The 27,043-nt window shown below is 42.6% G+C and overlaps 1 protein-coding gene across 1 annotated transcript in view; it reads right to left on the bottom strand.

Moving 5' to 3' along the window:
• LOC134358777 (VPS10 domain-containing receptor SorCS1-like) overlaps positions 1 to 27,043 on the bottom strand; it is a 1,326,002-nt gene that overhangs the window by 709,759 nt on the left and 589,200 nt on the right. The gene's annotated exons all lie outside the window — the stretch shown is intronic.

A 27,043-nucleotide genomic window follows, 5' to 3' on the forward strand; every position in this document is an offset into this window, starting at 1 on the left:
TCGACGCTTTGCAATTCACCTACTGGAGCAACAGGTCAATGGCAGATGCCATCTCTCTGGCCCTACATTCCTCCTTAGAACACCTGGAGAATAAAGACGCATATGTAAGGCTCCTTTACATTGACTACAGCTCTGCATTTAATACTATCATTCCAAATAAACTGATTCCTAAGCTCCAGAACCTGGGTCTTAGCATTCAGATCTGCAGCTGGATCTTCAACTTCCTCACAGACAGGACCCAGGCTGTAAAAATAGGGGACAAGCTCTCCTCTACAACCACTCTGAGCACCGGTGCCCCACGAGACTGTCTACTCAGCCCCCTGCTGTACTCAGTGTACACCCATGATTGTGTAGCCAAGTTTTCCTCGAGTTCAATATACAAACGTTTGTATAAGTTTGCTAATGACACTGCAATCGTAGGCCATATCTTGGGTAATGATGAGTTTGAGTACAGAGTAAATTATGAACCTGGTGGCATGGTGCGAAGACAATAACCTATCCCTCAATGTCAGCAAGATGAAGGAATTGGTTGTTGGCTTCAGAAGGAGTAGCGGACCGCACGACCCAATTTACATTGGTGGTGAGCAAGAGGAACAGGTCAAAAGCTTTAAGTTCCTCGGGGTCAATATCACAAATGACCTGACTTGGTCCAACCAGGCAGAGTCCACTGCCAAGAAGGCCCACCAGCGCCTTTACTTCCTGAGAAAACTAAAGAAATTTGGCCTGTCCCCTAAAACCCTCACTAATTTTTATAGATGCACCATAGAAAGCATTCTTCTAGGGTACATCACAACCTGGTATAGAAGTTGTCCTGTCCAAGACCGGAAGAAGCTGCAGAAGATCGTGAACACAGCCCAGCACATCACACAAACCAATCTTCCGTCTGTGGACTCACTTTACACCGCACGCTGTCAGAGCAGTGCTGCCAGGATAATCAAGGACACGACCCACCCAGCCAACACACTTTTCGTACCTCTTCCCTCCGGGAGAAGGCTCAGGAGCTTGAAGTCTTGTACGGCCAGATTTGGGAACAGCTTCTTTCCAACTGTGATAAGACTGCTGAACAGATCCTGACCCGGATCTGGGTCGTACCCTCCAAATAGCTGGACCTGCCCCTCGGTTTTTTGCACTACCTTACTTTCCCTTTTCTATTTTCTATTTATGATTTATAATTTAAATTTTTAATATCTACTATCGATTTGTACTCCAGGGAGCATGAAGCGCAGAACCAAATATTGCTGTGATGATTGTACGCTCTAGTATCAATTGTTTGGTGACAATAAAGTAAAGGAAAGAGAATATGGAGAAATTTGCAAGGATGTTGCCAGGTCTGGAGGACCTGAGTTATAAGGAAAGACTGAATAGGTTAGGACTTTATTCCTTGGAACACAGAAGATTAAGAGGAGATTTGACAGAGGCATATAAAATTATGAGGGGTATAGATAGGGTAAATGCAAGTAGGCTTTTTCCACCGAGGTTGGGTGAGACTACAACCAGAGGTCATGGATTAAGAATCAAGGTGAAAATTTCATGGGAACATGAGGGGAAATTTCTTCACACAGAGAGTCATGAGAGTGTGGTACAAGCTGTCAGCAGAAGTGGTATACGTGACCTCGATTTGAATATTTAAGAAAGGTTTGGATAGGTACATGAATGGTAGGGTTATGGAGGGCTATGGTCCCATTACAGGTTGATGGGAATAGGTTGTTTAAATGGTTCGGCATGGACCATATGGACTGAAGAGCCTGTTTCTGTGCTGTACTTCTCTATGACTCTAGATGCTGGGGACACAAGGTAATCAAGGAGCTAGAGCATCAAGTCAGAAAGAGGTAACTTTGGCACAGCCCCTATTGAATAGCAGTGGGAGACTCACAGGATTAAGTAGGGCTTTTCCTGTGCTTTGTTTTATGTTTTACTCCAAAATGGGTTAGAGTTAGTAAGTTGTAGGCATGCTGTGTTGGTGCCAGAGGCACAGTGACATTTTCAGGCTGCCCCAGCACACGTCATTGACACAAATGGCACACTACACTGCATGTTTGGATCTACATGTGACAAATAAAGCGAATCTTCAACATTTCAAAGCTACACTGGCCATCAAGCACCTATTTGATTAAATCATAGCTAACTCTGTTTATTCTCTACAGATGTTACCACTCACACACAAAGGGCAATTTACAGTGCCAGTTAACCTAACTGCATGCAAGAAGCTGCAGAGAGTAATGGACTTTGCCCAGTTCATCACAGTTGCTTCCCTTCTCACCCTCAGAGGTATCTACAGAAAGTGCTGTCTCAATAAGGCAACATCAATCATCAAAGATCCCCACCATCTTGGCCACACAAGCTTAAAGCTTAAAGTTCCACACCAGCTTAAAGCTTAAAGTCCCACACCAACAAATTCAAGAACAGCTACTTTGCTTCAATCATTCCATTCTTGAACCAACTGGCACAACCCTAATCATTACAGTTTAGGAACACTTTGTATTAAAATTGACTTTGAGTTTTTTTGTGTTTAATTGTGTTTTCTTGTAGAAATTTTGCATAATTTATGTTCATATTTTTCTTGTGAATGCTGCTTACCTGCTGCCCTGTGACTGTGATGCTGCAGCAAGTTAACTTTCTATTGCACGTGTGCACACATGTACTTGTTCACCCGATAATAAACTCAACTTTGATTTTGTTCTTTGGGAAGTGAGGGGAAATGGGAACTATCAGTAGAAACCCATGTGGTCACAGAGCAAAGGTGCAAACTCCAAACAGGCAGAGGTTGGGAATGAACCGGGTGAGCAGGAACAGTGAGGCAGTTGCTCTGTTAGCTAAGCCCTGTTGCATCCACCTTGGGAGAAAAACACGTTCATCCCTCTTGATATAAAACACGATCATCCCTCTTGAAAAAAACACATGGTCATCCCTCTTAAAAAGCACGTGGTCATCCCTCTTAATAAAACTCATGGTCATCCTTCTTAATAAAACTCATAGTCATCCCTCTTAAAAAACACATGGTCATCCCTCTTGAAAAAACACACGGTCATCCCTCTTGAAAAAAACACACGGTCATCCCTCTTAAAAAACATGTGGTCATCTCTCTTAATAAAACTCATGGTCATCCTTCTTAATAAAACTCATGGTCATCCCTCTTAAAAAACACGTGGTTATCCCTCTTAAAAAACACATGGTCATCCCTCTTAAAAAACACATGGTCATCCCTCTTAAAAAACACGTGGTCATCCTCTTAAAATACACATGGTCATCCCTCTTGAAAAAACACACGTAATCCCTCTTGATAAACAACAAATGGACATCACTGAACACGTGCTTTCATACATGCATTGAAGTCCCAATCACTTTGTGACTTGTGGAACCTAAATGAAATGGTTCCAGGAAATTAAAAGAACGCTGCTTGTCTTCACTTTTTGGAGATTAGTCATCTCAGAAGCTTGGACAATTTCCTTTCATCATTACAGAAAAAATAACCCACAGAAGTCCTATTTTTCTTTTAGTAAATGCATTAGAGATTTGTTAAACCTAACATACATAAGAAATGATAATAACAGACTACAGATCTAAAGAGTGGGCAATTGCACCAAATTGAAATGCCATGGGAACGTTGTGTATTCTCAAGAGAAATCTAGCACCCTGCCAATCCCAGAGGCTGTCGATTTCCAGCAGCATGTTTGGTTTATTTATAAACCTTCAGTTTAGTTCCTTCATGGTGATGCTGATTCACGAGCAGGAAACTCCTTCATCCACTCCATCTGCCCGTTATCCATACAACTCCTCCCACTGCTCTCACTGCTCCCACCTGCCCTCCACCTGCCTCACTTGATTCCACCTTCCTCTCTGATCAGGTTCCATCATCAGCAGCCTTTTGTTGATCCACATCTATCACCCCCCTGCCTCCGTTGCTCTTTTTACCTTTGCCTCCATCTGCTCATCACTCCTTCTCATCTGGGTCCATGTGTCACTTGCTAGCTGAAGCTTCACCTTTTCCCTTCACTTTTCTACACTGTCAATTTCCCCATCTCAGCCCAGATGAAGGAGTTCAACCAAAAGTGTTAACTCTCCATTCCTTCCACAATTTAACAAAGAGATTTTTGTTATTTTGGGTGATGGATGGCACTGCACCCACCAAACTCACTATTCCACTGTTGTATCAATGTTACCATCCTCTAACCAGGATTTACACCTGCTGAATGATGTTTTAAATCCTATGGACGACAAGTTTAATTAGTCAGTGCATGAGGAATTAAAATACTACTCATTATCTAATTTATATCCAAAACCCTAGCTCTGCCTAACTTAAAGTAGTGCTTTAGGTTTAACTTCTGTGTGCTATTTATAGTCAGAGAGACCTCTCCAACACTCCCTTTCATTTACTTCCTTTTGTGATTGAGTAGAGTAGGTGTTAGTACCAACACAACAACCTTGTACATCACTTATTTAGCAGCCAAGTACCACATACTGTCAATGTTATAAATTGCTGCTGCACTAGGAGTGGATAAGCTCAGTATTTTTTCTACTGCACATCCAGGATCTCTTTTATCCCGTCTACTAGCTAACTCACTGAGCACATACACCTCTTACATGTCAGGCTTCTTAGCTATATGATACTAATCTTTACCCAAGTGGCCACTTCATTATGTATCGCCTGTACCTAATAAAGTGGCTGCTGAGTGAACGTTCAGGGTCTTCTGCTGCTGTAGCCCATCCACTTCAAGATTTGATGTGCTGTGCATTCAGAGATGCTGTTCTGCACTGCACACCACTGTTGTAACATGCGGTTATTTGATTTACTGTCATCTTCTTATTAGCTTAAGCCAGTCAGGCTATTCCTCTCTGACCTTTCTCATTAATAAGGCATTTTCACCCACAGAAATGCAGCTGACTGGATATTTGTTTTGTTTTTTTGCACCATTCTCTGTAAACTCTAGAGACTGTTGTGCATGAAAATCCCAGGAGATCAGCTGTTTCTGAGATACTCAAACCACCCTGTCTGGCACCAGCAAAGGAAAATGAGGGAAATTATGAGGAGCATATTCAGGCTTTTTCCACTGAGGTTGAGTGAGATTAGTCACTTCAATCACATTTCTTCCCCATTCTGATGTTTGGTCTGAACAACAACTAAACCTCTTGTATGTTTCTGTAACGTCAAGTGTCTGTATGTTTTTATGCATTGAATGGCTGCCACCATTGGCTGATTAGATATTAGCATTAATGAGTGGTGTACAGGTGTACCTAATAAAGTGGCCACTGAGTGCATATAAAGCGCTTGCATTTTTTATCTTATTTGAGACATAACCCATGGAGAAACAGCGACTGCGGTACTCAACTTCAGGCAGGCATCTTCCAATCACCCCCTCCTCCACCCCTGTAGCCAGATCTCCGTAACTGAGGTTTCACACATATTTGCATGAAGGTTGTAGTTTCAATGGGCATACTTAAATTATATTGATTTTATGTCAAGTTACACTTGTGTAAACTGCAGAAATAAAACACAATTTCTGCAACTCAAGTAAAGCGTGATATCAAAATATGCACTGATCTTAGCAGTGGATAGAAGTGTAATTAGTTGGGATGCTGACTAAACTGATTCAAGTTCTAATTGACCCTGATCCTATGGGTTTAACTCTTATGCAATGAATTCTACTTTCAAACTGGCAATTCTATGCAACATGGATCTATTTCAGTTTGCATGTGTAATAAGTGAAAGTAAATTAGTTATCCTTTTTACATCACTCACAATTTTCAGTGACACATACCATCTTGAATGAAATGTGGCAGCATCCCTTTACTCACTTTGGGCTATTGCACTTCCGTAATTTCTGTATGACATAAAACATTAATTTGCCTACTGAGCAAATGCCGGCTCACAGGACAATTTTACCACCCCCTCCCCCCCACTAATTTCCCCTGTAGCGTGTTCTCCCCACATTCCCATGCTATCATCCTACCACTCATTTATGTACAAAGAGTAACATGCAGTGGCCAACGTGTTTGGGATGTGGGAGGAAAATGGAGCACTGAAGGAAACCCTCATGACTGGAGGGAGGATGTGCAAACTCTATGCATGCAGCACTGGAGGTCACTGGAGCTGTAACTCCACTGGCTCTGGCATGGTACAGCCACTGGTCTTTCTCAATGCCCATCCACCAACGTCCAGCAACAAGGACATTCCACTGGACTGGATCAGCAAATCTGCAGACGACACCAAGATTGAGGTTGTGAAGAAGGCTATTAATGCTTGCAGTGGGAGCTGAGCTAGATGCCAAGATGGGCTGAAAAATGCCAGATATAACTTAATGCAGACAAGGGTGAGGCGTTGCACTTTGTGAGGACAAACCAAGGTCGGACCTACACAGGGTACTGAGCAGTGTGGGAGAATAGAAGGATCTGGCAATACAGACCCATAATTCCCTGAGAGTAGAGTTACAAGTACGAGGGGTGATTGATAAGTTCGTGGCCTAAGGTAGAATGAGTCAATTTTAGAAAACCTAGCACATTTATTTTTCAACATAGTCCCCTACTACATGTACACACTTAGTCCAGCGGTCATGGAGCATACGGATCCCTTCTTTGTAGAAGTGGTCCACAGCAGGGGTGATTGATAAGTTCTCAGCCTAAGGTAGAAAGAGATGAGTTATTAACTTGAAACTTTCTGCATTATCACTCAAAGAGTTGAACTGCATGTGCATGTAATGAGAGCGTCTTGGACCTCCAGGCGGCCCACAGTAGGGGTGATTGATACGTTCGTGGCCTAAGGTACAAGGAGATGAGTTATACAGATCTTGTTACATGCACGTGCAGTTCAACTCTTTGAGTGAAAATACAGAAAGTTTGAAGTTAATAACTCATCTCCTTCTACCTTAGGCCACAAACTTATCAATCACCCCTGCTGTGGACCACTTTCTGGAGGTCCAAGATGCCGACTTCTACAAAGAAGGGATCTATATGCTCCGCGACTGCTGGGCTAAGTGTGTAAATGTAGAAAGAATAAATGTGCTAGGTTTTCTAAAATTGATTCCTTCTACCATAGGCCACAAACTTATCAATCACCCCTCATAGACTGGATCAGAAAGAAACTTTTTGTAACATTGGTTTGCCTAAATTAAAGTATTGGGTACCGGAGTTGGATGTTATGTTGAAGTTATATAAGATTTTGTGGTGAGGCCAAATATGGAGCATTGCGAGCAGTTCTGGTCACACCTGCAGGAAAGATGCCAATAAAATTGAAAGTGTGCATATTGCTGGAACTTAATGACGTAAGTTATAGGGAAAGGTTGAATAGCTTAGGACTTTAATCTCTGGAGCAAAGGAGAATGAGGGAAATTATGAGGAGTATATTCAGGCTTTTTCCACTGAGGTTGAGTGAGATTAGAACTAAAAGTTATAGGTGAAGGATGAAAGGTTAAACATTTAAAGAGGTACTACTTCACTCAGAGGGTGGTGCCCGTGTGAATGAGCTGCAAGCAGAACTGATGGATGTTGGCTTGATTGCAACATTTAAGAGAAATGTTAACGAGTATGTAGATGGAATGGGTACGCACGGCTATGGCCAAGGTGTGGATTGATGCAACTCAGTAGAACAAGTGTTCAGCATGGACTGGCGGTGCCAAAGGACCTGGTTTTGTGCTGTAGAATTCCATGGCTCTATGACACTATGTTACAAGTGGTCTCAGGCAATTGATGAGCCCAACAACCAAATACCTGTGGCACACAATCAAATTTACCATCCAGATCCAGATGTAATAAATAACCTTATGGCTAGTTAAAGGCAGTTCTCCTTGCTCAATGTTCATTCTTCATCCAACACCACAAAAACAGATGACCTGTTTGCTGTTCATGGGAGCTTGTTTGACACAAATGTAATGCTGTATTTGCTATATAACAGCGACTGATGTACTTCACTGTCTGAAAGCTCTTTCAGACATCCCAAGGTCACTTAAGTGTTATCTAAGGCATCTTTCCTGTTATAGGGAGAGGAAGCCATTCAGTCCATGCTGTTTATGTCAACCCAAAATATTTTTGAGATTCATTCTACTTTCCAATGCTCAGTACATATTCTTGTCGTTAAGACACATCAACATATCACCCAGGTACATTTTGAGGGTTTTGACTTTCACTGTTATTTTAAACAGACCCATAAAACCATAAAATACAGGAGCAGAATTAGACTATTTTGCCCATGAGTCTGCACCAGCATCCGTTCATGGCTGACTTCAACTCCTTTCTCTCACGTTCTGTCCATAATCCATCAGCCCATTACCAATCAAGAACCTATCAATTTCTGCTGTGAATCCCCTGTAATCAAAAAGCTGCAAATATTAGAAATCTGAAACAAAAACTGAAAATGTTGGAAATACTTGGCAGGTCAGGCAGCGTCTATGGAAAAAGAAAGAAGAAGACAGAAACAACTTCAAGCAACTTTGATGTGTGTTGCTTGAATTTCCAGTATCTGCAGAATTCCTCGTGTTTGCGAGAAACAACTTCAAGTCCTCTTTGCACAAATTTATTTCCTCTCAATTCTGCTCATCTGTGTGATCAGAGGAAGCACAAGTTGATCCCACAGCCCCTCAAGACTGTTCCCCTAAATAACACATACATACTTTGATAAAGGAAATGCCTTGACATTGTTTCCATAAGTCAATTTGATTGTGGTTGATCTGATTACTGACCTCAACCACACTTTCCTCTCTGTTCTCCATAACCCTCTATTCACCACTAACACAAAAATCTTCCTCAACATTAAATATTCATTATCTAAACAACCAATGAAGCTTTGATAGAATGTTTGTAAATCTGTGAAACACCACTATGAGATTTTCTGTTGAAAGAACATTCACTAACTTTAATATCCTCACTATTCCCCCAATCCTCTGTTCAAATTTATTGACCTTCCATTTTAAAAAAGCTCTCCTGCCCTTATCCAAATGCATTGCTCCCAGATGATATCATAATAAAATTTCAAAATGAGCTTCTTTTATCCAAATTTGTGCAATATGTGAACCAAAGTTTGGTATTTTAATGTTGCACATTGTTGCTGAGGGGTTTGCAGATTACCAAAGTGTTTTCAAAGTCCAAAGTCCAAAGTAAATTCATTATCAAAGTAAATATATATCACCATAAACAACCTTGATATTAATTTTCTTGCGGGCATACTGAATAAACTCACAATAGAATAATACCTATAATAGAATCAGTGAGAGACCACACTGACTTGAGCATTCAACCAGTCAGCAAAAGGAAAAACAAATTGTGCAAATTCAGAAATGAATGAATTATAATAAATAACTAAGTGCTGTCATGCTTTCTTTGTAATTGCCCTTACGTGCTGGACCCATAACAACTCCTCTGAAATGATAACACCGAGGAATTTAAAATTGCTGGCCCTCTCCATCTTTGATCCTCCGACGAGGACCGGCTCATGGCCTCCTGTTTCCCCCACCTGCAGTCCATAATCAGCAACATCTTGCTGACGTCGAGTGAGAGGTTGTCGTTCTAGCACCGCTCAGTTGGGTTTGCAAACTCCCTCCTGTAAGCTGGTTCACACCATCTTTGGTTCAGTCAACGACAGTGGTGGTGTCAGCAAACTTGAATATGGCATTGGAACTGTGCTTAGCCACACAGTCATAAGTGTAAAGTGAGTAGAGCAGGGGACCAAACACACAGATTTATGGTGCACCTGTGTTAATTGCTAATGGAGATTGTGGAGGAGATGTTGTTGCCAATCTGAACTGACTGCGATCTGCAAGTATCCAATAAAGGATCCAATTGACAAGGAAGGTATTGAAGCCAAGGTTTTGAATCTTATTCTTAGTTTTGAGGGGATTATAATATAGAATGCCAAGCTGTAGTTGATAAAGCACATCCTGATAATATGCATCTTTGCTATCCAGATGTTCCAGTGTTGAGTGAAGAGCCAATGAGATGGCATTTGCTGTGGACTTGTTGCATCAGTAGGCAAATTGGAATTGATCCAAGTTGCTTCTCAGGTAGGACCCCTCAAAACATTTCATCTCTATGGATGCAATGCAACTGCAAAGGAATGATTGTCATTCAGGCATTTTACCACGTTCTTCTTATACCTGAAGTCTGCTTGAAGCAGGTCATACGTCAGACTGCTGAAGCGAGAGGTTAAAGATTTCAGTGAATACTCCAACCAGTTGATGAGCACAGGTCATTAGTACTTGGCCAGGTATCCTGCCTGGGCCGTATGCAGCTTATGCAGTTAGTGCAGGTCCAGCAGAAATTCCTTTTTCATTAATGAGTAAAATTAAAACTGAGAATGCAGATCACTAGATATTAAGGTGCCTGACATACTCAGCAGCTCAGGCTGCATCTGCGGGGAATGGAACAGAACTAATAATCTGGCACAATAGCCTAGCGAGTAGATTGATGTCCCACACCTTCAGGAACCTGGGTTCAATCCTATCCTCTGGCACTCTGTGTTATGCTTGAACTTTTGATCTAACCATTTATCTTGCAAAGGCTGTTGCACCTTTTTTGTCTACTTGTATGGCATATTCCCTATAACTGGAACAGTATATTCTGCATTCTGTTTTGTTTTTCCTTTGGTACTACCTCAATGTACATTATTTGAAATTATCCATCTGATTATCATAGAACAAAAGATTTACATTGTATCTCAATATGTAAGACCGCAAGCCCATAAGATATAGGAGCAGAATTAGGCCATTTGGGATGTTGTCTGCTCTGCCATTTCATCATGGCTGATCCATTTCTCCTCTCAGCCCCAATCTCCTGCCTTCTCTCTGTATCCCTTCCACACTTTTACCAATCGATAGTCTATCAGACTCTGCCTCAAATAATTGTAAAGATTTGGCCTCCCAGCTGCCTGTGACAACATATTCCAGAGATCACCACTCTCTGGCAAAATCAATTCTCCTCATCTTCTTTCTTAAAGGACACCCCTCTATCCTGAGAATGTGTCCTCTGGTCCCAGATGTTCCCACCATGGGAAACATCCTCTCTACACTCCACTCTATCAAGATCTTTCATGTTCGATACATTTCAATGAGGTCACCCCTCATTCTTCTGAATTCTAGTGAATACAAGCTCAGAGCCATCAAACTCTCTTCATATGACAAGCCATTCAATCCTGGAATCATTTTTGTGAACCTCCTTTGAACCCTCTCCAGTGTCAGCATATCAGTTCTAAGATAAGGGGCCCAAAACTACTCACAATACTCCAAATGATGCCTCACCAGTGCTTTATAAAGCCCCAGCACTACATCCTTTCTTTTATATTCTGGTTCTCTTGAAACAAATGCCAGCATCACATTAGCGTTTCTCATCACAAACTGCTGAACCTGCAAATTAACCTTTAGAGAATCCTGAAGGACCCCAAATCCCTTTGTGCCACAGATTTTTGTCTGTCACTCTAGACAGATTTATAACTGTGTCATATTCTTTCCATTTCTTGATGATTGACTTAACTGTACTCCAAGGGATGTTCAGTGACTTGGTAATTTTCTTGTATCCATCTCCTGACTTGTGCTCTTCAATAACCTTTTCGCAGAGTTGCTTGGAGTGTTCTTTTGTCTTCATGGTGTATTTTTTGTCAGGATACTGACTCACCAGGAGTCGGACCTTCCAGATACATGTATATTTTTACTACAATCAATTGAAACATTTTGACTGCACATGGTGATCTCCATTTAACTAATTATGTGACTACTAAAACCACTTGGCTGCACCAGTGATGATTTGGTGTGTCATATTAAAGCGGGGGCAGGGGTGGAATACTTATGCAATCAATTATTTTGTGTTTGGCATTTGTAATTAATTTAGGACACTCTGTATAGATCTGTTTTCACTTTGACAGAGAAAAATCTTTTTTCTGTTGATCAATGTTGATTCGAAGAAGGAGTCTGAGAGTCTGAGTGGGAGTGCCGAGAAAGACATTTTTGAAATTTTCGTTATTTTTTTTCTCCAACGGCTTTCTGAGAGGCGGGACTGCGCAGGCGTGTGACGTCGGGCAGTGCAGCGCGGCAGATTTAAAAGGAACAAAGCCTCATAGAGCGGGCAGCGTAGTTTGCGGGCGGCGGAGTGAGCCGGGAGCAGAGTGAAGACTTAAGGCCTTCGGCTCAATGGGCTTAGGCGGAAGCGGGCGAGGTGAGGAAGGTTTGACATTCATTTTCTGCTGCTATTTGAGGAGAGGGGCATTATGACTGTGAGGGCAGTTTGCTGTTCTCGGTGTCGGATGTGGGAGGCCCTGGAGTCTCCAAGCCTCCCGGACGTCTACATCTGCGCCAAGTGCATCGAGATGCAGCTCCTAAGGGACTGCGTTACGGAACTGGAGCTGCAGCTCGATGACCTTCATCTGGTCAGGGAGAGTGAGGAGTTGATAGAGAGGAGTTGCAGGCAGGTGGTCACGCCGAGGCCACGGAAGGCAGACAAGTGGGTCACGGTTAGGAGGGGGAAGGGGAAAAGTCAGGTGATGGGGAGTACCCCGGTGGCTGTGCCCCTTAACAACAGGTACTCCTGTTTGAGTACTGTTGGTGGGGACAGCTTACCCGGGGGAAGCGACAGTGGCCGTGCCTCCGGCACAGAGTCTGGCCCTGTAGCTCAGAAGGGTAGGGCAAGGAAGAGGAGGGCAGTTGTGATAGGGGACTCGATAGTAAGGGGGTCAGATAGGCGATTCTGTGGACGCAGTCCAGAGACCCGGATGGTAGTTTGCCTCCCTGGTGCCAGGGTCCGGGATATTTCTGATCGTGTCCAAGATATCCTGAAGTGGGAGGGTGAGAAGCCAGAGGTCGTGGTACATATAGGTACCAATGACATAGGTAGGAAAAGGGATGAGGTCCTGAAAGGAGAATATAGGGAGCTAGGAAGGGAGTTGAGAAAAAGGACCGCAAAGGTAGTAATCTCGGGATTACTACCTGTGCCACGCGACAGTGAGAGTAGGAATGCGATGAGGTGGAGGATAAATGCGTGGCTGAGGGATTGGAGCAGGGGGCAGGGATTTAAGTTTTTGGATCATTGGGACCTCTTTTGGCGCAGGCATGACCTGTACAAAAAGGACGGGTTACACTTGAATCCTAGGGGGACCAATATCCTGGCAGGGAGATTAGCGGGGGCTACTGAGGTGACATTAAACTAGAATGGTTGGGGGGTGGGAATCAAATTAAAGAGGCTAGGCGTGAGGAGATTAGTTCACAGCAGAGGGATGGGAACCAGTGCAGAGAGACAGAGTGGTGTAAGGTGAGGGTAGAAGCAAAAAATACAAAGGAGAAAAGTAAAAGTGGCAGGCCGACAAATCAAGGGCAAGCATTAAAAAGGGCCACTTTTCAACATAATTGTATAAGGGCTAAGAGAGTTGTAAAAGAGCGCCTGAAGGCTTTATGTGTCAATGCAAGGAGCATTCGTAATAAGGTGGATGAATTGAAAGTGCAGATTGTTATTAATGATTATGATATAGTTGGGATCACAGAGACATGGCTCCAGGGTGACCAGGGATGGGAGCTCAACGTTCAGGGATATTCAATATTCAGGAGGGATAGACATGAAGGAAGGGGAGGTGGGGTGGCGTTGCTGGTTAAAGAAGAGATTAACGCAATAGAAAGGAAGGACATAAGCCGGGAAGATGTGGAATCGATATGGGTAGAGCTGCGTAACACTAAGGGGCAAAAGACGCTGGTGGGAGTTGTGTACAGGCCACCTAACAGTAGTAGTGAGGTCGGAGATGGTATTAAACAGGAAATTAGAAATGTGTGCAATAAAGGAACAGCAGTTATAATGGGTGACTTCAATCTACATGTAGACTGGGTGAACCAAATTGGTAAAGGTGCTGAGGAAGAGGATTTCTTGGAATGTATGCGGGATGGTTTTTTGAACCAACATGTCGAGGAACCAACTAGAGAGCAGGCTATTCTGGACTGGGTTTTGAGCAATGAGGAAGGGTTAATTAGCGATCTTGTCGTGAGAGGCCCCTTGGGTAAGAGTGACCATAATATGGTGGAATTCTTCATTAAGATGGAGAGTGACATAGTTAATTCAGAAACAAAGGTTCTGAACTAAAAGAGGGGTAACTTTGAAGGTATGGGACGTGAATTAGCTAAGATAGACTGGCAAATGACACTTAAAGGATTGACGGTGGATATGAAATGGCAAGCATTTAAAGGTTGCATGGATGAACTACAACAATTGTTCATCCCAGTTTGGCAAAAGAATAAATCAAGGAAGGTAGTGCACCCGTGGCTGACAAGAGAAATTAGGGATAGTATCAATTCCAAAGAAGTAGCATACAAATTAGCCAGAGAAAGTAGCTCACCTGAGGACTGGGAGAAATTCAGAGTTCAGCAGAGGAGGACAAAGTGCTTAATTAGGAAGGGGAAAAAAGATTATGAGAGAAAACTGGCAGGGAACATAAAAACGGACTGTAAAAGCTTTTATAGATATGTAAAAAGGAAAAGACTGGTAAAGACAAATGTAGGTCCCCTGCAGACAGAAACAGGTGAATTGATTATGGGGAGCAAGGACATGGCAGACCAATTGAATAATTACTTTGGTTCTGTCTTCACTAAGGAGGACATAATCTTCCAGAAATAGTAAGGGACAGAGGGTCCAGTGAGATGGAGGAACTGAGTGAGTACATGTTAGTAGGGAAGTGGTGTTAGGTAAATTGAAGGGATTGAAGGCAGATAAATCCCCAGGGCCAGATGGTCTGCATCCTAGAGTGCTTAAGGAAGTAGCCCAAGAAATAGTGGATGCATTAGTGATAATTTTTCAAAACTCGTTAGATTCTGGACTAGTTCCTGAGGATTGGAGGGTGGCTAATGTAACCCCACTTTTTAAAAAAGGAGGGAGAGAGAAACCGGGGAATTATAGACCGGTTAGCCTAACGTCGGTGGTGGGGAAACTGCTGGAGTCAGTTATCAAGGATGTGATAACAGCACATTTGGAAAGCGGTGAAATGATCAGACAAAGTCAGCATGGATTTGTGAAAGGAAAATCATGTCTGACGAATCTCATAGAATTTTTTGAGGATGTAACTAGTAGAGTGGATAGGGGAGAACCAGTGGATGTGGTATATTTGGATTTTCAAAAGGCTTTTGACAAGGTCCCACACAGGAGATTAGTGTGCAAACTTAAAGCACATGGTATTGGGGGTAAGGTATTGGTGTGGGTGGAGAATTGGTTAGCAGACAGGAAGCAAAGAGTGGGAATAAACGGGACCTTTTCAGAATGGCAGGCGGTGACTAGTGGGGTACCGCAAGGCTCAGTGCTGGGACCCCAGTTGTTTACAATATATATTAATGACTTGGATGAGGGAATTAAATGCAGCATCTCCAAGTTTGCGGATGACACGAAGCTGGGTGGCAGTGTTTGCAGTGAGGAGGATGCTAAGAGGATGCAGGGTGACTTGGATAGGTTGGGTGAGTGGGCAAACTCATGGCAGATGCAATTTAATGTGGATAAATGTGAAGTTATCCACTTTGGTGGCAAAAATAGGAAAACAGATTATTATCTGAATGGTGGCCGATTAGGAAAAGGGGAGGTGCAACGAGACCTGGGTGTCATTATACACCAGTCATTGAAAGTGGGCATGCAGGTACAGCAGGCGGTGAAAAAGGCGAACGGTATGCTGGCATTTATAGCGAGAGGATTCGAGTACAGGAGCAGGGAGGTACTACTGCAGTTGTACAAGGCCTTGGTGAGACCACACCTGGAGTATTGTGTGCAGTTTTGGTCCCCTAATCTGAGGAAAGACATCTTTGCCATAGAGGGAGTACAAAGAAGGTTCACCAGATTGATTCCTGGGATGGCAGGACTTTCATATGAAGAAAGACTGGATGATCTGTGCTTGTACTCGTTGGAATTTAGAAGATTGAGGGGGGATCTGATTGAAACGTATAAGATCCTAAAGGGATTGGACAGGCTAGATGCAGGAAGATTGTTCCCGATGTTGGGGAAGTCCAGAACGAGGGGTCACAGTTTGAGGATAGCGGGGAAGCCTTTTAGGACCGAGATTAGGAAAAACTTCTTCACACAGAGAGTGGTGAATCTGTGGAATTCTCTGCCACAGCAAACTGTTGAGGCCAGTTCATTGGCTATGTTTAAGAGGGAGTTAGATATGACCCTTGTGGCTACAGGGGTCAGGGGGTATGGAGGGAAGGCTGGGGCGGGGTTCTGAGTTGGATGATCAGCCATGATCATAATAAATGGCGGTGCAGGCTCGAAGGGCCGAATGGCCTCCTCCTGCACCTATTTTCTATGTTTCTATGTTTCTATGTCAAAAAAGCCAGATTAAATCCATTGTGATTCAATGTTGTAAAACAATAAAATGTGAGAGAGGAGCATGCCCAGGTGGATTGGAGAAGTATACTGGCAGGGATTATGGCAGAGCAGAAATGGCTGAAGTCCCTAGGAATAGTTCACAAGGGACAGGATGGCCATGTCCCAGAGAAGAAGTAGTTCTTAAATGGAAGAGTAGGCAACCGTGGCTGACAGGAGATGTTAAGGATCACATAAAAGCCAAGGAAAGGGCATATAAGGTAGCAAAAGTGAGTGAGAAGTTGGATGATTGGGAAGCATTTAAAATCCAACAAAAGCCAACTAAAAAGGTATCAGAAGGGAAAAGATAAAATGTGAGGGCAAACTAGCCAATAATATAAAGCAGGATACTAAAATTGTTTTCAGTTATATAAAGAGTAAAAGAGAGGTGAGAGTTGATATTGGACCGTGGAAAATGATGCTGGTGAGGTAGGAATGGGGGATGGAGAAATAGCAGATGAACTTAATGGGTATTTTGCATCTGTCTTCACTGTGGAAGACAGTAGCAGTGGAACATTTTGGAGGTCTAGAGGGAAATGTAGGCAAATGGCTGTAGCTTTGGTAGGTACCTTGGTCAGCATAGATGAATTGGGTTGAAGGGCCTGTTTCTATGTGGTATTATTTGATGAATCTATGAAATGGAGCTAGGGGAAGTTCATGAGGGTCTGAACTTGTCGGGCTGAGGTCTCTGCTGTGAGTCCCGTTAGACAGATTCATTCTTGGACACTTGTGTTGAACATATAAAGGATAAAAAGTTTTTTGTTAAAATACTAACTAAATAAAATAATACCATTAAGTAACTTAATCCACCAGTATGTTGCACAATTAGTGGAGGTAAGCGATGATGAATTCCTTGCCCTTCACCTGCTTCTTGGTGCTCCTTTTGAAGGCTACTGAGATTCACCTCATCCAAGGTCTTATTTCAGTGACAGGCGACTCCAACAGCTCAAGATTCTGTCTTCCTGCTGTGGTTGGACTTGTATCCCCAACAGACTGCAGCAGAGTGTGATTGAAAATGGTTGCTTCATTGGTGACCTGCTAATAGCAAGCCTGTCCAATTGAGTTCACGCCTCACTAGTTGCCTTTGAAGAGCAGATATGTTTCACTTGGACATTTTTCCATAAGCCCTTTTATCTTGGTGTTCAGTTTGTAATGAGAAGAGCAGTCATGTTTAGAACAGTGCCTTTTTAGACTGCTGTAGACAGATACTGCTATTAACACTGAATTTTACGTGGTTGAGTCCCCATTTTATTAATCACAAAGCAACGAATATTTAATGATAATAAAATGTTCGTGGATGACTTTCTTCGGAGTTCTTTTATTTAATTACAATTCACCCTTGAAGTACAATCATAATACTATTTCTGCATAATGTCAAAATATGACTGTGTGGAGTGAAGATCTTGTGGAAAAAGTGAACTTGCTGGACTACTCATTCAAAAGATTGAACTACTGATCACAGGCTCATGAGTTTAAATCCCAATGGTACATCTGGGGCATTAAAATTCAACTAATGAATTTGATTATTTAGAAAGGAAAGTCCTAGTGTAGGAAAGGGGAATTAAAAAACTACTGGATTGCTATAAATACCTCTTGCTTTTAAAAGTCAAAAAGTTCTAAGTAAAATTTATTATCAGAGTGCATACATGTCACCACATACAACTCAGAGATTCTTTTCCCTGTGGGCATTCTTAACAAATCTACAGAACAGTAACCATAAACAGGATCAATGAACAACAAACAGCAAATATAAATAATTCGCAGTAAATAATTTGAATGGAATAATAAGATGAAGAGTCCTTAAAGTGAGATCATTGATTATGGGAACACCAGAAATAGCATAAGTGTAGTTATCCTTTTTTGCTCAAGAGCTCGATGGTTGGTAATTGTCCTTGAACCTGGTGGTGTGAGCCCTGAGGCACTTGTGCCTTCAACTTGATGGCAGCAGGAGAAAAGATAATGGCCTGGGTTGTGAGGATCTTTGATGGATACTGCTTTTCCACGACAATGCTGAATGGTGGGGAGGGATTTACCCGTGATGTACTGGACCGAGTCCACTCAAAGGCATTGGTGTTTCCATACTAGGCCGCAATGCAGCCAGTCAGCACCCTTTCCACCTTGTAGTTATAGAAGTTTCTCTGCAGACTCCTGAAAAGCTTTCTCTACTATCTTCAAGGATGAGAAATCTGCTTGGATTTTATTTGACTCCATTCTCAGAGCAACATGGCAGATAGTCTATATCAGTGAGACTGATGCAGATTGGGCGACTATTTCACTGAGTACCTTTGCTCTGTGTGTTGTTTTAACGGTCCATCGAGCCAGTTTAACTCCACTTCCCAATCCCACAGCGACATGGCTGCCCATGGCTCCTTCTTTGACGTCAGAGGAACAACACTTCACATTCTGCCTAGGCAGTCTCTGACCTGACAACACAAACATCAAATTCTCCAACTTCCAGTCACTACCCCGTCCTTTTCTGCTCCTCCTTTTATCTCACTCTTCCTGATCCAACTGGCTCCCATTACTCTACCCCTTTTGCCTCTGCACCCTCTACATCTATCCACATTTTGTTCCCACTGGTTCCCCTCCTCACCTCATTTTTTAATTCAATTTTCCTCCTTCCTCTCCTACCAGATCCTATCTTCTTCTACCAATCACCACACATCATTTTCACTCTCGCACCCCCCGCCCATCCCCACATTTGTCAATCATGCCCTACTGGAACAACCCATCACTTGCTAGCTCTTGACCTATTCCTTCCCTCCACCATTTTTTATACTGGGTAACATCCTCACCTCTTTCTTTCCAGTCCAGACAAGGGGTCTCAAAATGTTGTTTGCCCATTTCCCTCTAGAGATGACTAACCTGCTGAGCTCCCCCAGTGCCTTTGTGTATGGCTCTAAATTTCTAGAATCTGCACTCTTTCATGTCTCCATGGTTGACACATATGAAAGGGCTTACCAATCAGTATGTTGAGAGTTATGGAGACAGTCAGAGTCCCAATTCAACTAATGGCCACCATCAGTCACTTCTTGGGTTTGGGAGGTGTGAAAGTGCAGAAGGGAAGGGGTTGGGGAGTGGTTTTTAATATTGGATTATTATTGTCACATGTACCAAGAGGCATGAAAAGCTTGTCTTGCATACGGTTCATACAGACAACAGTTCACACCGTGCACTGAGGAGGAACAAGATAAAACAATAACAAAGCAAAATAAAGCATAACAGCTATAGAGAGTGCAGTGCACGGAAACGATAAAGTACAAAATCATACCTAGAGTTGTTCAGGAGGATTTAACCTAATATGGCAGGAGGATTGGAACTGGAGTGGTAGTGCTGAGGATGGAGTAGTTGGTTTACAAACAGAGACAATGTGTAGTGAGACTCCTAGCAAGGAAAGACTGACAATAGGGCAAAATTGTAGTCAACAGGATAAGTTGCAATAAAAAAGGTGGACAGAATCGAAAAGGTTAAATACAGGATAGAAGGGTTATATTTGAATGCAAGCAGTATACTGAATAAGGTAGATGCACTATTGTCAGTTGGCGTATGATATTGTGGGTATCACTTAACATGGCTGAAAGAAGATTGTAGCTGGCAGCTTAATGTCCATGGATACACGTTGTATCAAAAGGACAGGCAGATAGGCAAAGGGTGTGGAATGGCTCTGTTAGTAAAAAAAAAATCATTAGAAAGAGGTGACATAGAGTTGGAAGATGTTGAATCATTGTGGGTAGATCTAAGGAATTGTAAGGGTGTAAAGAACTGATGGGAGTTGTATACAGACCCCCAAACAGTATAAAGGATCTGGTCTACAATTTACAATGGGAGATACAAAATGCATGCCAAAGGGGCAATGTTATGATAGTCATGGGGGATTTCAAAATGCAGGTGGATTGGGAAAATCAGGTTGGTGCTGGATCCCAAGAGGGGAAATTTCTAGAATGCCTATGAGATGGCTTTTGAGAGCAGTTCGTGGTTCAGCCCACTAGGGTATCAGATATTCTCGACTGGGTGTTGTGTAACGAAACAGAATTGATTAGAGAGTAAGACAAAGGAATCTTTAGGAGAAAGTGATCATAATATGATAGAGTGGGAATAAAGGGAGCCTCTTCTGGTTGGCTGCTGGTGACTTGTAATGCTCCACAGGGGTCTATGTTGGGACCGATTCTTTTTATGTTATATGTCAATGATTTGGATGATGGAATTGATGGCTTTGTTGCAAATTTTGCAGACAATACAAAGGTGGGTGGAGTGGCAGGTAGTTTTGAGGAAGTAAGGAGGCTACAGAAGGACTTTGATTAGGAAGTAGAGAGGCTACAGAAGGTCTTTGATTAGGAAGTAGGGAGGCTACAGAAGGACTTTGATTAGGAGAATAGACAAAGAAGTGACAGATGGAATACAGTGTCAGGAAGTGTATGCTCATGCACTTTGGTAGAAGAAATAAAGGATAGACTATTTTCTAAATGGCAAGGAAATTCAAAAATCTGAGGCACAAAGGCAATTGGGAGTCCTTGTGCAAGATCCCCTAAAGGGTAATCTGCAGGTTGAGTCTGTGGTAAGGAAGTCAAATGCAGTATTAACATTCATTTCAAAAGGACTGGAATAGAAAAGTAAGATGTAATGTTGAAGCTTTCTAAAGCACTGGTGAGACCTCACTTAAAGGTTTGTGAGCAGTTTGGGGCACTGTTCTTAGAAAGAATGTGCTGACACGAGAGAAGGTTCAAAGAAGATTCAGCAAAATGATTCCAGGATTGAATGGCTTGTTATATGAGGAGTGTTTGATGGCTCTGGGCCTGTACTCAGTAGAATTCAGAAGAATGAGGGGTGACCTAATTGAATCCTATTGAATGTTGAAAGGCCTCGATAGAGTGGACATAGAGGGGATGTCTCCTACAGTGGTAGAGTCTAGGACCTGAGAACACAGCTTCAGAATAGAGGGAACACACACCAAAGTTGCTGGTGAACGCAGCAGGCCAGGAAGCATCTGTAGGAAGAGGTGCAGTCGACGTTTCAGACGGAGACCCTTCGGTTAGTCCTGACGAAGGGCCTTGGCCTGAAACGTCAACTGCACATCTTTCTACAGATGCTGCCTGGCCTGCTGCGTTCACCGGCAACTTTGATGTGTGTTGCTTGAATTTCCAGCATCTGCAGAATTCCTGTTGTTTGCGTTCAGAATAGAGGGGCATCCTTTCAGAATGGAGAGGAGGAGGAATTTCTAATTTCGTTCGTCAGAGAGTGGTGAATCTGTGGAAGTTGTTGCAACAGGTGGCTGTGGAGGTCAAATCTTTATGGATATTTAAGGCAGAGGTTGATAGATTCTTGCTTGGACGGGACATGAAAGGATACGGAAAAAGGCTGGAGATTGGGGCTGAGAGGGAAAATAGATTAGCCATGATAAAATAGTGGACCAGACTTGACAGGCCAAATGGCCTAATTCTGCTCCTATATCTTATAGTCTTATAACAAGATAGATTGTGAGGTTTATAGACCATCTTGTGTGCAAGACTCTAACAGCAGACCTCATAAGGTTTGGCACAAAGCACTCATGAATCCAGGAAGGTTTCCTTACCCCAAGTCATGGTGACACTTCCACTAAGCTCAGTGTAACCCAATTTAAACCACAACATTTAGAATTTAAAGCTGGAGCCTTTGCAGTCAATAAACCTCAACTATCCATTGAATGGGTCCTGTGTGCCAGTCAGATCAAAGTGATCAATCCCTCAGGACAGGGGCAGCCTGAGAACATTGTAGTATCTTAAAGATGTGTTTTGATAATCTAATAAAGGATCAATCATTGTCTACCGTGCAGCTGTCCCTCCCAGTATCTATAAAGTTGTTATATCTTGTATGGAGAAATAACAGTGTGGGAGAAACTGCCAACCTTTAAGGTTTATTCACAATAAAACGCTATCCTTCATCGCAGTATACAAATTTGACAAAAATGTAACTTTGCCCCTTCCAGATGTTACTAATATTATTTGTTTTCTTTTCCTGTTCTGACTAAATTGTTGGGGTAGTACTTGTAAGTTATTGTATCTAAGTGTTTTTGAGTCGATGTCTGCATCTTTCCCAGCAGGCAGATCTATAGAGGGAGAAAAGTTAAAACAGTTAATACGTTCTGACAAAGTGCTGGATGGACTCAGCAGGCAGGCAGCACCTATAGAGAGGAGTAAAGAATCAGCATGCCTGGCCGAGACCCTTCATTAGGACTAGAAAGGAAAGGGGCGGAAAGCAGAATAAGAAGGTGGGAGAGAGGAAGGGTGATGAAGTAAGAAACTGGGAGATGAATGGTAAAGGGTTGAAATAGAAATGTGATAGGAGAGGACAGTAGACCACGCCAGCTTACGCTCCTCCCCTCCCCACACACTGAGGACGTGTTTCCGTGCCAGCTAGTTGATACGAATTGAATGGCAAACGTAAAATTCTGATGCTTGATGCTTCTTCTTCAAGACAATGGATGCAGCACTGGAGACGTGGTTGAGATAAGACTAATGCCCACAGGATGATGGATTTTTGTGTCTCAGAAGGTGAAGTCATGGAGCACATTCCCAGAATGAGATCAATAGATTTTAAACTCGAGAGCGTTCGGGGGCTTTGGGAACGGGAGAATGATAAGGCATTGCTCCTAGTATGGACTAACAGCCTCTTATTTGAAACAAGAACATTTTTTTTTGTTAATGGTCTCATGATTTTGCACGCAACAGGGTGCTACAGATTAATATTTAATTCCTGGAGACTCCAGGCAATCAAGATATTTGGGAATCCTAAACTATATTTCCATCAGGGGAATTACTAAAGAACTCCGTTCCCAGGCTGTGCTTAACAAGCTTAACCAGCAGTCTTGGAATATAAACACTAATATGTGGTGACTGAAAGATTAATTAGCATGCTGTTATCTCCCTCAAGAACACTTACGCTGATGTGCTGTTCATCAGAATACATTGCTGCTTCAAATAAGAGAGTTCATACTGAATGTAACCTTTGCCTATAAGTCAGAATAGAATGCAGAATACAGTGTGAGAAGGCGAACAGCTTCTTTAACAGCAGATACATGTATTGCACCTGTAATTGCTTCTTTACATAATACCGCACAGACCATGCAAGGCCACAGTTTAATATTCTTGCCATTGGGTCTAACCCTCAGGGCAAAGTCATGATGTTATCTGCATCATTCTTGTTCTAACTGCAGGAGGGAAGAAGGGGTCGAAATCACAGAATGGGGTTTGATTCCCTCTGTTTCATGTAAGGAGTTTGTACGTTCTCCCTGTGAACACGCGCGTTTTCTCTGGGTGCTCTAATTTCCCCTGACATTCCAAAGATGTACAGATTAGGGTTAGTAAATTGTGGGCATGTGACATTGGTGCCAGAAGCATAGTGACACTTACAGGTTTACCCTCCCCCACCCCCCAGAACAATCCTCGCTGATTTGATTTGACAAAAACGACATACTTATCTGCATATTTCAATGTACATGTGACAAATAAAACCAATGTCTGTTGAATCCATTAGATATCTCAATAGAATTGAATAGTGAAGTATAGCACCTATTTAATAACATCACCAAAGACTAGTTTCTAGTGCTGATTGACTCTTAAATTGGTACATAAATTTATTATTGTTACATGTGCCAAGGTACGGTGAGAAAGTTTGCCTTCCATACAGATCATTTCATTACATCAGCACATCAAGAGAAAGCAGAGTAATGCAGAATAACAGACAAAATGCAGGAGGAACTCAGCAGGTCAGGCAGCATGAATAAACAGTCAATGTGTTACAGTTACAGAGAAAGTACAGTGCTGGCAGACAGAAACACGGAGATTCAGTGACAGAACAGCAATTTGAAAACGACAGCTTGCATCACTGGCTTCCAGATGTCAATGTACTGTCTTCCCTATCATCCTAGACTAGAATGGTTTTACTTTAAAATCCACAGTGGTAGAACGTATAACAAGGACAAACAAACAATCAGGCCACCAAAATCTTTAACATTCTCAATACCAAATCTACACAGTCCTGCCAATAAGTTCAAGTTTAGTTGTCATTCAACCATGCACATGTATACAGCTAAATGAAACAGCATTCCTCAAAGCACAGGGTGCAAAACACAGTTCATACAGCACATATAGCAACAAGGAGAAGGATGCAAGCACTGTTAATAATTACATACTTTAATTATGATGATTTGCTATCAAATCTAGCCCTGAGAGTCTTGCATTTTAATGCTTAGTACAACTTCTGGGTCTGCTTCAGAGCATTCCGTATAATAGCCAGCTCTCTGCACACAGTTGCTGTAAATATTTATTATCACTCAAAGTATTTATTGTTCACTCATCTACAGTCATCCAAAAACAGTACAAAGGCTGGCAAATAGAGAGACATCAAATGAATTTCAGCTCACTACTATAAGTACTGGTCTACAAATCAACCTCATGAATATTTTTTGGGTAAAACTATAAAGGATGGGGGAGAGGTAGTCTGGAGCAACTTGTAGACCAGCAACTGGAAAGTAAAGAACTGCAGATGTTGGCAACCCAAGATAAAAACTGAAAATGTTGAAAATGTTCAGCAGGCCAAGCAGAGTCTATGGAGAAAAACAATCAATGATTCATCACAATTACCGAACTAGTGCCACTCATACTTTTTAGATTAGGTTATGAGGACATGCAGTCCTCTTTTATTGTCATTTAGTAATGCATGCATTAAGAAATGATACAATGTTTTTCCAGAATGATATGACAGAGACACATGACAAACCAAGACTGAAAAAACTGACAGAAACCACATAATTATAACATATAGTTACAACAGTGCAAAGCAATACCGTAATTTGATAAGAACAGACCATGGGCATGGTAAAGTCACAGAGTCTCTTGAAAGTCCCATCATCTCACACAGATGGTAAACCTCCAGTGCCGCAAACTTGCCGATGCAGCATCCTGGAAGCATCCAACCACAGTCCGACTCCAAGTCCATCCAAAAACTCCAAGCCTCCGACCAGCTTCCCGACACCGATGTACCGAGCACCATCTCTGCCGAGCATTTCGACCCCGGCCCCAGCAACAGGCCGTAGGCAAGGCTGAGGATTTGGGGCCTTCCCTCCGGAGATTCTTGATCGCGCAGTAGCAGCAGGTATTTCAGAAGTTACTCCAGAAGTTCCTCCGTGCGTCTTCACGTCTGTCTCCATCAAATCTGGATTGTGCACGGCATCCTACTTCACAGATACGATATCAATTCGGAACGGCCGTGCGCGCTACGTCGCACCGCCATCTTCTCCTCCCTCCCTCCCATGAACATAGTATGTTCATCAGGTAAAATTAGATTTGCTAGGTCGTAAACATAAGAGGTCCTGTAGATGCTGAAAATGCAGAGTAACACACAGGACAGGGAACATCTACAAAGCGGCATAACAGCTGATATGTCGGGCTGCAACCCTTGCCAGGTCCTGATCCTGATGAAGGGCCTGAGGACACAGAAAGGTTATCACTAACCAGGAGGAGAGAAGATTTCCTCCTTTAAAGTGCTTGAATGAACTACATTTCAGAAACAAAATCACCAAATACCAGGTCAAGAAAGCTTCCATTTGCTTGGTATTAGCCTCTTTGCCCCATCACACTCCTCACCTGCAACCACGATTATCTCCATAAGTTACACCACTGAATCAGCAACAAAAACATTTGCCCCTCTGTCCCAGTCCTGAGTCGTGATGACTGCTTGCAAATCAGATGAGAAATGAGAGAAGAGATTTGAAAATGGTATATGATTTGCCCAGTATATTTCCCTGTTGCCAACACAGACATTTAAAACAAATAAGTAATCTTGTCCAATCTCTGTCAAGCAGCTGATTAAACAAGCTGAAGGTGAAACCAAAGGCAATGTGCACTTGTGAGGGACCTTTATCAGAACCCATATGTGTCAGTGATATCCATTTACGAGAGAAACACTTATAATTCAATACAATTCCTGTGCTGTTGGATAATGCAATTCTTACAGAGCAAAAGGATGTACTTATCCTTTGAGAACAACAATGCCGAGAGCTGTTCATTTATTGCATGGGTCAGAAGTTATGTGTAGTTATTTTAGTTTGTCCTTTGAACATTTTTTTAAATGGCTTCATCTGACAAGACAGCTAGCTGTCCTTTTAATGGTAACAGAGGGGAATAGAGCATGTTCGCTCTGTCAGGATTTCCCAGTGGTCAACAATTTTAAATTCCACGCCCCATTCCCATTCCAACATGTCAGTCCATGGCCTCCTCTACTGTTAAGATGAGGCCACATTCAGGTTGGAGGAGCAACACCTCACACGTGTCTGGGTAGCCTGCAACAGGACAGCTTGAATATCAATTTCACTAAACTGATCATTTCTCCCCCTGCCCCTTCCTCTCTTTCTGCATTCCCCATTCTGGCTCCCTTCTAACCCCTTCCCTTCTCCTCACCTGCCTATCACCACCCTCTACTTTCCCCTTTCTCCCATGGCCCACTCTTCTCTCCTATTAGATTCCTTCTTCTTCAGCTCTTTACCTTTTCAACCCATCACTTCTCAACCTCTCACTTCATCTCCTCTCCTCCAGCCACCTACCAACCCCTTCACCTGTTCTCATCTATTACCTGCCAGCTTGTACTCCTTCCCCTCCCCTACCTTCTTATTCTCTCCTCTTCCATCCCGATGAAGGACCTCAGCTCGAAAATTTAACTGCTCCTTCCCCTCAATAGATGCTGCCTGACATGCTGAGTTCCTCCAGCATTTTGTGTGTGT

The sequence above is a fragment of the Mobula hypostoma genome, chromosome 19 (assembly GCF_963921235.1).
Source record: "Mobula hypostoma chromosome 19, sMobHyp1.1, whole genome shotgun sequence".
Classification (NCBI taxonomy): domain Eukaryota; kingdom Metazoa; phylum Chordata; class Chondrichthyes; order Myliobatiformes; family Myliobatidae; genus Mobula; species Mobula hypostoma.